Here is a 10,154-nt window from a genome sequence, read left to right as displayed (position 1 = left end):
AAAGGAAGAAAGGATGAATAGAAAGCTTTGTTGTAAATGGAACTGACATTTCACTCAAGCATTCTGAGCAGCTCTGACATTCAACACCCTTGTACCTGAAACTTCTGGACATCTCCCATTCTGGCAGGTCAAATAAAGCTGTTCCCTGGGGGATAGTTTAAAAGTACTTGTAACATGTTTTGATTTACAGATTATCAATTCTGCTGAGCAACAGAGAGACATATTTGGGAATCGCATAAACAAATACATTCAACTGTGCTGTGGATTAACCTAAAGTGACACATTTATTTAAAAATCTGCCTACTACTTGTCCTCATTGATTAAATGCCCTTAAGAAAGTAAGTCTGATGAAATGAAAGCCATTGAGATGCAGCACACCTCCTCCTCTCCTTTTGATGGTTGACACATTCCCCAGAGTGGGAGATTGGACGGCTGATAAGCTAACACTGAATTATAAGCACTTTATGGAATGTCACTGGCAAATGAAAGATCTACTGTTTTGCTTGCAAAGCAATGGTATGCCTTAACAGCACAGAAATGGACACGGTGCAGAATTATTTCATCCTCTGTGCTCAGAATATAAACGAATGTGTACACTGTGCGTGCATTTTCACGGCAGAGATCAGCTCAGCGCCAGCAAGGCTTGTTCCTGGCTACAGCACCATTGATCACGAAAATAGAAGGGCCTGCCAAAGACTTTGTCAACGTTGTCAGGGCTCCAACAAGCACCGGGTGGTTTTGCTGCGGCTTGTTGTTACCTGAGCTTTTGCAGTTTCGGAGGAGAGAGCGTATGGGGGAATGGTGGTGCTGCTGCTGCGGGGTGGAGAGGTTAAGAAACTCTCTTCTGTTTGGAATTAGAGGTATAAACAACATTTGAGGTATAGCGGGAAGGGTGCCGAGTATAGAGTTCAAGCTATGACTTTTCCTTACTAGCCTTATGGCCTTGAGAAAATCACTTCAATCTGCTGAGCCTCCAGTTTCTTCGGCTGAAAAATGGGGCTAATAATGTTTGTTTTTTACGGGATCGTTGAGAGGACGGTGTTGAGTAATGTACAAGAATGTGCTTTGTAAACTGTACAGTGCCATGCAAAGGTGAGGGGTCATCATCGGCTGCAATGACTGAGGGAACCAGGTGGTCCCCAGCAGCAGACCCTACGTCCCCTGTACATGGGCAGTGGGTGTCCACACAGGCCTCACGGGGCTCTCCTTGGTGCTCCTGTCTGCTCTCAGGTGAGATTTGTGTGACACCTCTCTGCAGTCAGTTCCAGCTAGAACAGAAACACCTAGAAAATTTGGAATATAGTTTAGAGCGCAATCCAAATGGTGAAATGAATGTTTAAGAAGATTAAAGGGCAATCACAGTATCTAAAAATTAAAATAAGGGAGGAAACCCTAAAGTGTGCTGAAATACTAGTAAATTTTGGAATTGCTTCGATGTCAAATCAGAGACCAGGCTTGAAGAACGTTTAAAGAACTTTTTGTTGTTGTTTCTCTTTATGAACAACCCAAAATCCTTTGAAAAATCTTCAATGGGAAGTCAGTTTTAGGTCTATCCATATAAACGTTACTTTTCCTTCAAATCATTCTCTTTGGCCATGCCCGCCTGTCACAGATATTATTTCTTTCAAGCATTATTTTGATAGTATTATTTGTTCCAAAACATCTGTGGATTGAATCGGGAGGCATTTCAGGCTGGGCAGAATCATGTCCACCTCTCTACCGATCTCATGGAGTTTTCTTTCTGAGGCTAATTCCAGCCCTGTTTCAATCTAAAACTCCCGAGGGTGGGCAATATGGACAACCATGTTTAACCCCTTGCAATATGGTGGCCACAACATGAACTTGGTTCTGGTTTTGGCTTATCCAGCTGCTAGCTGTGCTGCTGTATTGTCCTGGGTTAATCTTATAACATCTTTACTAATATTGATGATGAAGATAATATTAGTAGTAATAATGATGAGAACTTCCAAGTTATTGAGTGCTTATCATGTATCAAGTATTTTTATAATGGTTACTATGTTGTGTTTGCTATAATTCTCCTAGGAACTTGACATACTGGATATGATTATTCTGTCTGGGGTACAAGTTAAATCACTTGCTCCACATCTGGCAGATGTGAGAAGAGGGACCATAATTTAAGTCTGAGTGACCCTGAATCCTGAGCCACATCCACCCTGCTCACCTCACTGTGCTATTGAGATTAAATGTGATCCTGCTTATGAAAGCATCTCTTTCATTTTTAAAAAGCACATTTATTTAAAAAGGATGTAAGCAAATAATTTCTTATGGAGAATCTGGAAAACACAAAAATAAGTAGAAACTACTTATTACTCGACTGCTTTTTATAAAAAGACATGAAGTTAAATGTCACCATTTCTCCTTCTAACTCCCACCCCACCCCTCAGGGATAAACTCCGTTAACAGTTGTGTGTGTGTACTTTCAGACCCTTTTCTTGGTGAAAGTTACCTGGAGAGTAGAGATCGGCAAGGTTTGAATGGGAGTCCAATTTTCTACTGTTGTGGCATAAAGGACACAGACTGACCTCGAGCATCTGGGATATCCATTTTAGGATGCCTTTGGCTGTGCAACATTTCTGCAAGGCCATCTGTGTGTGTGTGTGTGTGTAGACATTGTGAGACAAGCACAGTCCCCAACTGACCCAAGTGATGGGAAGCGTGTGTTTTAGCCTGTCTAGGATTTTTGCCCCAGATTGTGTCTCTGTCTCTTTCCTTCCCTACTCTCACTCTTCTTTTACTGCTTTAATTTCTACCCTTCTCTTCTCCTTGACCAAACTTCATCTAGATTTCAGTGGAAAATATTCTGAAGTGAAAGTGACTGCTGAGGAGTGGGGGAGAATGTCCAGAGAAAGGAGGAAAAAAAAGAAATCAATGTTCCATTCCTATTTTTAGGCGGCTGAGATTCTTTTCCTCCGATTTAGCTAAGTGCTTTGGGGTAGAATCAGCCAGCATGCTCAGTAGCTTCAGCAGATGTCCTGTTGCCTCCAAGGGAATAAACCAGATACGTGGGAGCAGGAAGGGACTTCGGAGCCATAGCTGAATCCGGTGAAGATGTGGAAGAGTAAGCTCATGTTTTTTCTCCGAGCTCCTGGAGACACCCCTGCCTGAGTCAGATCCCAGGCGAGGGCTTTAGCTGGAGCCAAAAGCCCTAGTGACAGTGGACAAGTAGCAGCAAGGCTGCTTTCTCTGAAAAAAAAAAAACTTTCAAAAGAGATTTTGAGTGAATCCTCGTGATCAGTTGGGGAGAACTGTTACGGAATATTTCTGCTGTTAGGGCTGTTTCCCACTGAAGATTGAAAAGCTTGTCAACGAAGTTCTGAGCAGCCCAGTGTGCCTACCTGGACACCTGAGCAGCGCTGCCTAAACTCCGGTCCAGTTGTCCTCTGGCCGCCTGGAGAATGCAGTTTCTCTTTCAGAATGAGTGTTGCTCCAAGTCAGCGCCGAATAGAAAAACTACAGCGTCAGGACCCGAACACTTCACATCCACATATTGTGCTCTTCACTTTTATGACTGGATTTATGATGTAACCTGGAACCCAGAAACTTCGCTTGCTCCAACCGCCCCTTTGTGCCTCATTTACAAGTACATTTTTATCTCTTCAGCACTGGCAAAACATAATTATAAGCAAAATCTAGGTTTGTTCAGTTAATTTTATGTGGCTCTCATCACCTGTGGTTTTTTTTTTTGCACCCGCAGAAGAATGTACAACTGATTGTATATAATAATAAGGAAGACATTCCATTGAGAGGGGTTAGTCACTTGTGACCTCAGAAACCATGAGAGGGAGGCTTTTAATGGTTTATCAATGTCAGAAGAAGCCAGAGATCGAATTAATATGTAGAGTTGGGTGTGTTTTATTATTTATAACACATGCTTCATTTTTAACACTCTCCTGAATGCAATATCATTCTTCTGATGGGTCTCCCATCCTTCTTACCTCCCTCGCCCAGCCTCCATCATTTAAAATATTGCGAACTGCCGCTGTCAGACAGACCAGTGCACCTTGAGCAAAGCTGTCACTTTTATTTCAGCTTCCTTTTCAGAAGTTAAATCCAGGTTTCTCAGCTGGATATTCCAGAGCTTAGTGAGTTAAAAAGAAAAGAAGAACCAAACTATTTTTGGGTTAATGTATCAAAAATGGAATTTGCACTCACTGAGGGGGTTCAAAACAACTAGAAATGGTAGGTTCATTCAACAAATATCTATTCTTCTATGTTAGGCATTGTGCTAGGTACTGAGGATACAGGGAGGATCCTCTGCCCTCATGAAGCTTACATTCTTGTTACAGAAGACAGTAAACAAGATAATGGCATTTGCAAATTATGCTATGAGGGATATAAACACTAACATGGTGAGACCGAGAATAAGGGATGGAGTAGGGGACAGAGTTGCTGTCCAGTCATGCTGTCTATGAGGAGGGGGACAATTAAGCTGACTTGGGCAGGTATGGCAACTTCCAGGTCACTGGTATAACTTTCTTAAACCCTGTTGGCAAGTCTCCAGCAGCTCATCATTGTAATATCGATGAGTCAGGGTGTGTGAAGTTTATATGAGGAGTTTCCATGTGTGATGCATTAGTCTTCCAAGGCTACCGTAAAAAAGTACCACAGACTGGGTGGCTTAAGCAACAGAAATTTATTTTCTCACAGTTCTCGACAACAGAAATCTGAGATGAAGGTGTTGGCAGGGTTGGTCCCTTCTGAGCCTCTCTCCTTAAATTGTAGACGGCAGTCTTCTTCCTTTGTCTTCATATGATCTCCCCTTGTGTGTGCATGTGCTCATGTCCTATTCTTTTCTTATAAGGACACCAGTCATATTAGATTAGGACCCACTCCAATGACCTCATTTTAACTTAATTATCTTATTAAAGACTATCTCCAAATACATTCACATTCTGAGGTATTGCGGGGTTGGGACTTCAACATGGAATTTTGAGGAGATGCAATTCAGTCTATAAAGTGAGGAAGAGAAGAATGTCTGATTGTAGACCTTTGTTATGGATGTAATTTAAGGGACATTATCTTATCCCCTAGGTACCTTGTAATGTGCTATACCTTGTGCCTAAGGAAAATGACCATCAGATAACACACTGAAGGATCTTTCTGAATTCTTCAGATAGACTGAGTTCCAGTGGCGTGGGTCCTGCCCTGAGTGAGCCTTCTGAGAACCTTGGATTGGGCTAGAGACTCTTTAAAAAAAAAAAGTTTTATGTCCATTATCTCAAAACTGGGAGGTGGATCTCACTACCAGTTCTGAAAAGATGCTGCCGAACATTTCATATCTGGTTGAAAATATATTAAGTAAAAATCTCCAAGCTAAATCATTAGAAAAAGAGCACCTAGCTAAAAAAATCTGTCGATAAATTCATAATTTTACACCACAGAAAGAAATCAATTGGCAATTTATTGGAAACTATGTGCTCAGCGCCTTGTTAAGGGGAACCTGGAAACAATAATCAATGTATTCTTTCTTTCACTCAACAAATATTTAATGAGTGTTTACCATGGGCTTCATTTATAACTTCCTTTAAAAATACCTGGCTAAAGATAACTCAAGCATGAGCTGAGTTTATCCAGTCTGTTCTATGCACCTCTTATAGAATCTTGTTTCGAGCCACTGCGGAGGGTACTTGGTAGTGGTAAGACTGAGAAAATTGGGGTTGACACGTAACTCAGAGAAGTCTTCTTAGAAGACGGGCCCCCAAAAATGGGGTGTGGGAGACATGTAGTTAGTATCCATGCAGAGCAAAGGTGATGATGAAGATGGAAAGCCAGTTATGGATATTTGGGAAAGAAGCTAGAAGGAGAAGGGAGGCTCCTGAAATAGACTCTGGTACCCATGGATTTATTGGGCAGAACATGTGAGTCCATGCGTTTGTCTTAGTGGACCCGATTAATAACATATGTATCAGAGAAAAGGGGCAGATCTTTGCTTCTCTCTCTCTTTCTCTCAAATCCATACTCCCTTAGCACCTTGCACTTAGATTACGTTGTCTTAATTGTTTACTTATACATCTATCTCCCACATTTAGTCTGAGAATTTCTGAGGCACCAGAAATGGAGCACACTGGGTACTCAACAAATATTTGTTGGATAAGTGAGTTGATCAATTTGGCGGTACTTGGAAAGTTTATTCTTAAATAGGTTCTTTCAAGATTTGTAGTGATAATATCTTTTTGAATTAGGTTGCAACTGCATCACTAAATTCTGTTTTATGGTGATAGTATCTAAGTAGGGTTCTAGCGTCAATTTGGAAGCATGCATGACAAAAGAATCCATTAGAGGGGCTACAAAATGTATTTTTTATGCATTGTCTAAAAAATCATGAGAGAGACTAAGAGAACAAGAGAGTGTGATAAAGAAAATCATTCTTCTCATGGATAGAAATGTATACCAAGTATACCAAAATATTGTTTTCAAAGCCCCTCTCATCTGTGGTGCCGGTATATGGGATTAGGCTGATCCAATATAGACACTTGGACTTTGCAGAGATGAGAGCACTGAGCACTGCAGGCTCTTACCGTTCTGAGGTGCCAGAGTCCTCGATGTGTCTCTCTCTGATTCCTACAGACCATGGTTTTGAGCCCAACTCACTGTGCTCACTTTCTGAAGGGTATTTGCATTTTAATAAGGGATTCTAGAAGACAGCTGCCTTCGAGAAAAGACTGAATCTCTTTGGGTGAAATTTAAGATACCTTGACAAGTGCAACAGGTAAAGTTTTGGGGCTTAAAGACTCTGCAGGAGGTGCTCAAATGACAACATAACATTTACTAATATGAGATCCACTGGGAATATTTGGCCTGGCACATAAAAAAAAAAATTGTGGCCATGAAAAGAATGTGGTAGTCAAGTCTTTCTAAGACAACAGTTTACAAAACTATGTTTATTTCCAGATCTTTAATGTACAATTCTAGCGATGACAGGAAAAGCCACTGTCATGCAGTCTTCTCCCTGGATATCCTTGTGGTCAAATAAATGTGTTCACTGGAGAAATTTATAAAGGTAAAGACAGATTAGCAGTTCAGGTGGGCAAATACTTGCCAGATGGATTGGATCACCTGAAGATCAGGCAACTAGATCAATGAGGGGACAATGAGGGTAATAAGACCAAATAATAATAAGACCAAATCACAGGAGTAAGGAAAGAATTCTAGAAGTATCGGGCTAATTCTGTTTGTTGGTATAGACAGATTGAAGATAGGAAATTGGAAGACTTGCTTGCTAGATCTGGTTCTGCGAGTAATTAGCCATGTGCTCCTGGATCTCTCTAGATCTTAGGACTCTAAAATGGAAGGTTAGGCCATGTGGAACACTATGATGTCTCCCAGCTCTAATATAGTGTTATTCAGAACTAGGTCTGTATCACATTTTTGCCAATTTAGAATAAGAGTCAGATAACCTATAAGCATTAGCAAAGTATAGTAAAAATAGCACCGATTCTGGAACTTGTGAAATAAAAATAATAGCTAATATATAGCATATATTGCAAGACAAGCATCATTCTAAGTTCTTCATATATTAACATTTAATTTTCGTAACAACACTGTGAATAGGTACTATTCTTAGCCTCATTTTTCAGGTGAGGAAATCAAGGCTTAATAAAATCTCCCAGCTCTATAGATTTTATTAAATCCCTCTGAATTAGTTAAGGTCTCTGTGACTCATCTGGAAAATGAAAGTAACCAAATCTCCCCTTTATACCTTATGGGGCTATGGTAAGCATCAAGTGGAACAATACAAGTAAGTGATATTCTACGTGGTTTTTGTATTTTATTTATATAGACATGAGGAATTATTAAGAATCTGCTTTAGAAGAGGGATCAGATATGGTTAAACACTCAAATGTGGCATGGCAGTGGCAGTGAATGAGTGTAACATGGTGTTTTGTCTCAGGAGTTTTGTTTTATTCATGGTGTTTAAATTTACATAATATTTGACACATATGAAAGAGTACACACATATATACGCTTATAAGCTTGAATAAAACTGCAAGAAACATTCATGAAATTACCTGTCTTCTATTTTCCTGCTTCCGTCATTCAGTTATCAAAGGCAACCACTCTCTGGACTTCTGTGTTTAATCATCCCCTTGCTATTTTCTTTAAACAGCTTTATTGGTGTAATTTATGTACTATTCCATTCACCTATCTAAACTGTACAATTTAATGGTTGTAGAATAGTCACAGTAATGCAGCCATCACTACAATTAATTTTAGAAACTTTTCATTACCTTTAAAAGAAACACCATACCCAGTTGACAGTTATTACTCCTTTCTTCACAGCTCCCAAATTCCTCTTTTTTTTAAAGTATAGCTTTTTACTACAAGTTTCTACACATATGCTTTTACCTCAATACATATTTAACTTTGACTGTATTGAACTTAATAATTTTTTTCATACTTCATATACTTTTTTCAGTCAGCAAAATGTTTCTAATCATCTATACTCTTATACATAGTTATAGCTCATTCATTTTCATAGCAGTATAATTCCATTATTTAAATAAACCACAATTTATTTATATCCTTCAAAAAAATTTGGTTTATTTCTCATTTTTTTGCTGCAATCATTCTGTTCTGAATGACTCTGTTCGAGTCTCCTGTGTGCATATGCAAGAGATTCTCTAGCACCTACCTGGCACTGTAAATTTTGATTGCTAGTTCACTTTATAATATAATGTAAAATTTCATTATAAAATAGTTATAATTTATGCTCACACTGGTTGAGTGGTAGATTCTTTCTTCCACGCTCTAGCCAACATTTAATATTATGAAGACTCAATTTTTTTTATGTCAGAGACAAGAAATTTATTAATCTACTACTCTTGTTTTTGATTGTTCCCTTTTTAATTTTAATATATTCATTTTTCTTCTTTTTAATTTTTATATTTTTTCTATTATAGTTCACATACAATATTATATTAATTTCAAATGTACAACACAGTGATTAGACATTTATTTAACATATGAAGTGATCATCCCAATAAATCTGGTACCCATCTGACACCACAGTTATTACAATATTACTGACTATATTCCTCATGCTATACTCTATAACTACCAATTCATACTTCTTAATCCCCTCCCCTCTTCACCTATTCTCCCACCACCCAATCTGACGAGCATCAAAATGCTCTCTATCTGTGAGCTTGTTTCTGTTGTTTGTTTAACCTGTTCTCTAGAATTCCACATGTGACATTTGTCTTTCTCTGTCTGAATCACTCTACTCAGTGCAATACCCTCTAGGTCCATCCATGCTGTTGCAGGTGGCAAGATTTCATTTTTTTTTTTTTTTTTATAGCTGAGTAATATTCCATTGTATATATGTACCACCTCTTCTTTATCCATTTATCTTTTGATGGATATCCAGGTTGCCTCTATATCTTGGCTATCACAATTATGCTGAAAGTAATATATGGATTCCCATATCCCTTTGAGGTGCTGCTTTGGGATTTTCTAGATAAATACCCAGAAGCGAGATTACTGGGTCCTTCCTTGTCTCTTGTTATAGCTTTTGTTTTAAAGTCTATTTTGTTTGGTGTAAGTATTGCTATCCCAGGTTAGTTTCTGTTTCCATTTTTATGAAATATCTTTTTCTGTCCCTTTACTTTCAGTCTGTGGGTCTTTCGATGTGAACTGAGTCTCCTGTAGACAGCATATGTAAGGGTCTTATTTTCTTATCCGTTCAGCCATCCTATGCCTTTTGATTGGAGCATTTAATCCATTTACATTTAAAGTAATTGTCAATAGAAATGTAGCTATTGCCATTTTATCATTCATATTTTTTATCCTTTTTTCTTTTTCCTCCCTCTTAAAGAAGTCCTACTACCATTTGCTGTAATACTGGCTTGGTGGTGATGAACTCCTTTAACTTTTTCTCGTCTGGGAAGCTCTTTATCTGTCCTCGAATTCTAAATGATAGCTTTGCTGGATAGAGTAATCTTGATTGTAGATCCTTGCTTTTCATCACTCTGAGTATTTCATGCCAATCCCTTCCAGCCTGCAAGTTTCTGTTGAGAAATCGCTGACAGTCTTATGGGAACTCCCTTGTAGGTAACAAACTAATTAATTTTCTTCTGCTGCTTCTAAGATTCTCTCCTTGTCTTTTGCCTTTGGCATTTTAATTATGATATGTC

Source organism: Pteropus alecto, unplaced genomic scaffold, assembly GCF_000325575.1.
Source record: "Pteropus alecto unplaced genomic scaffold, ASM32557v1 scaffold20, whole genome shotgun sequence".
Taxonomy (NCBI): domain Eukaryota; kingdom Metazoa; phylum Chordata; class Mammalia; order Chiroptera; family Pteropodidae; genus Pteropus; species Pteropus alecto.
The sequence above is the reverse complement of the archived record's forward strand: the minus strand, read 5'-3'. Positions refer to the sequence as shown.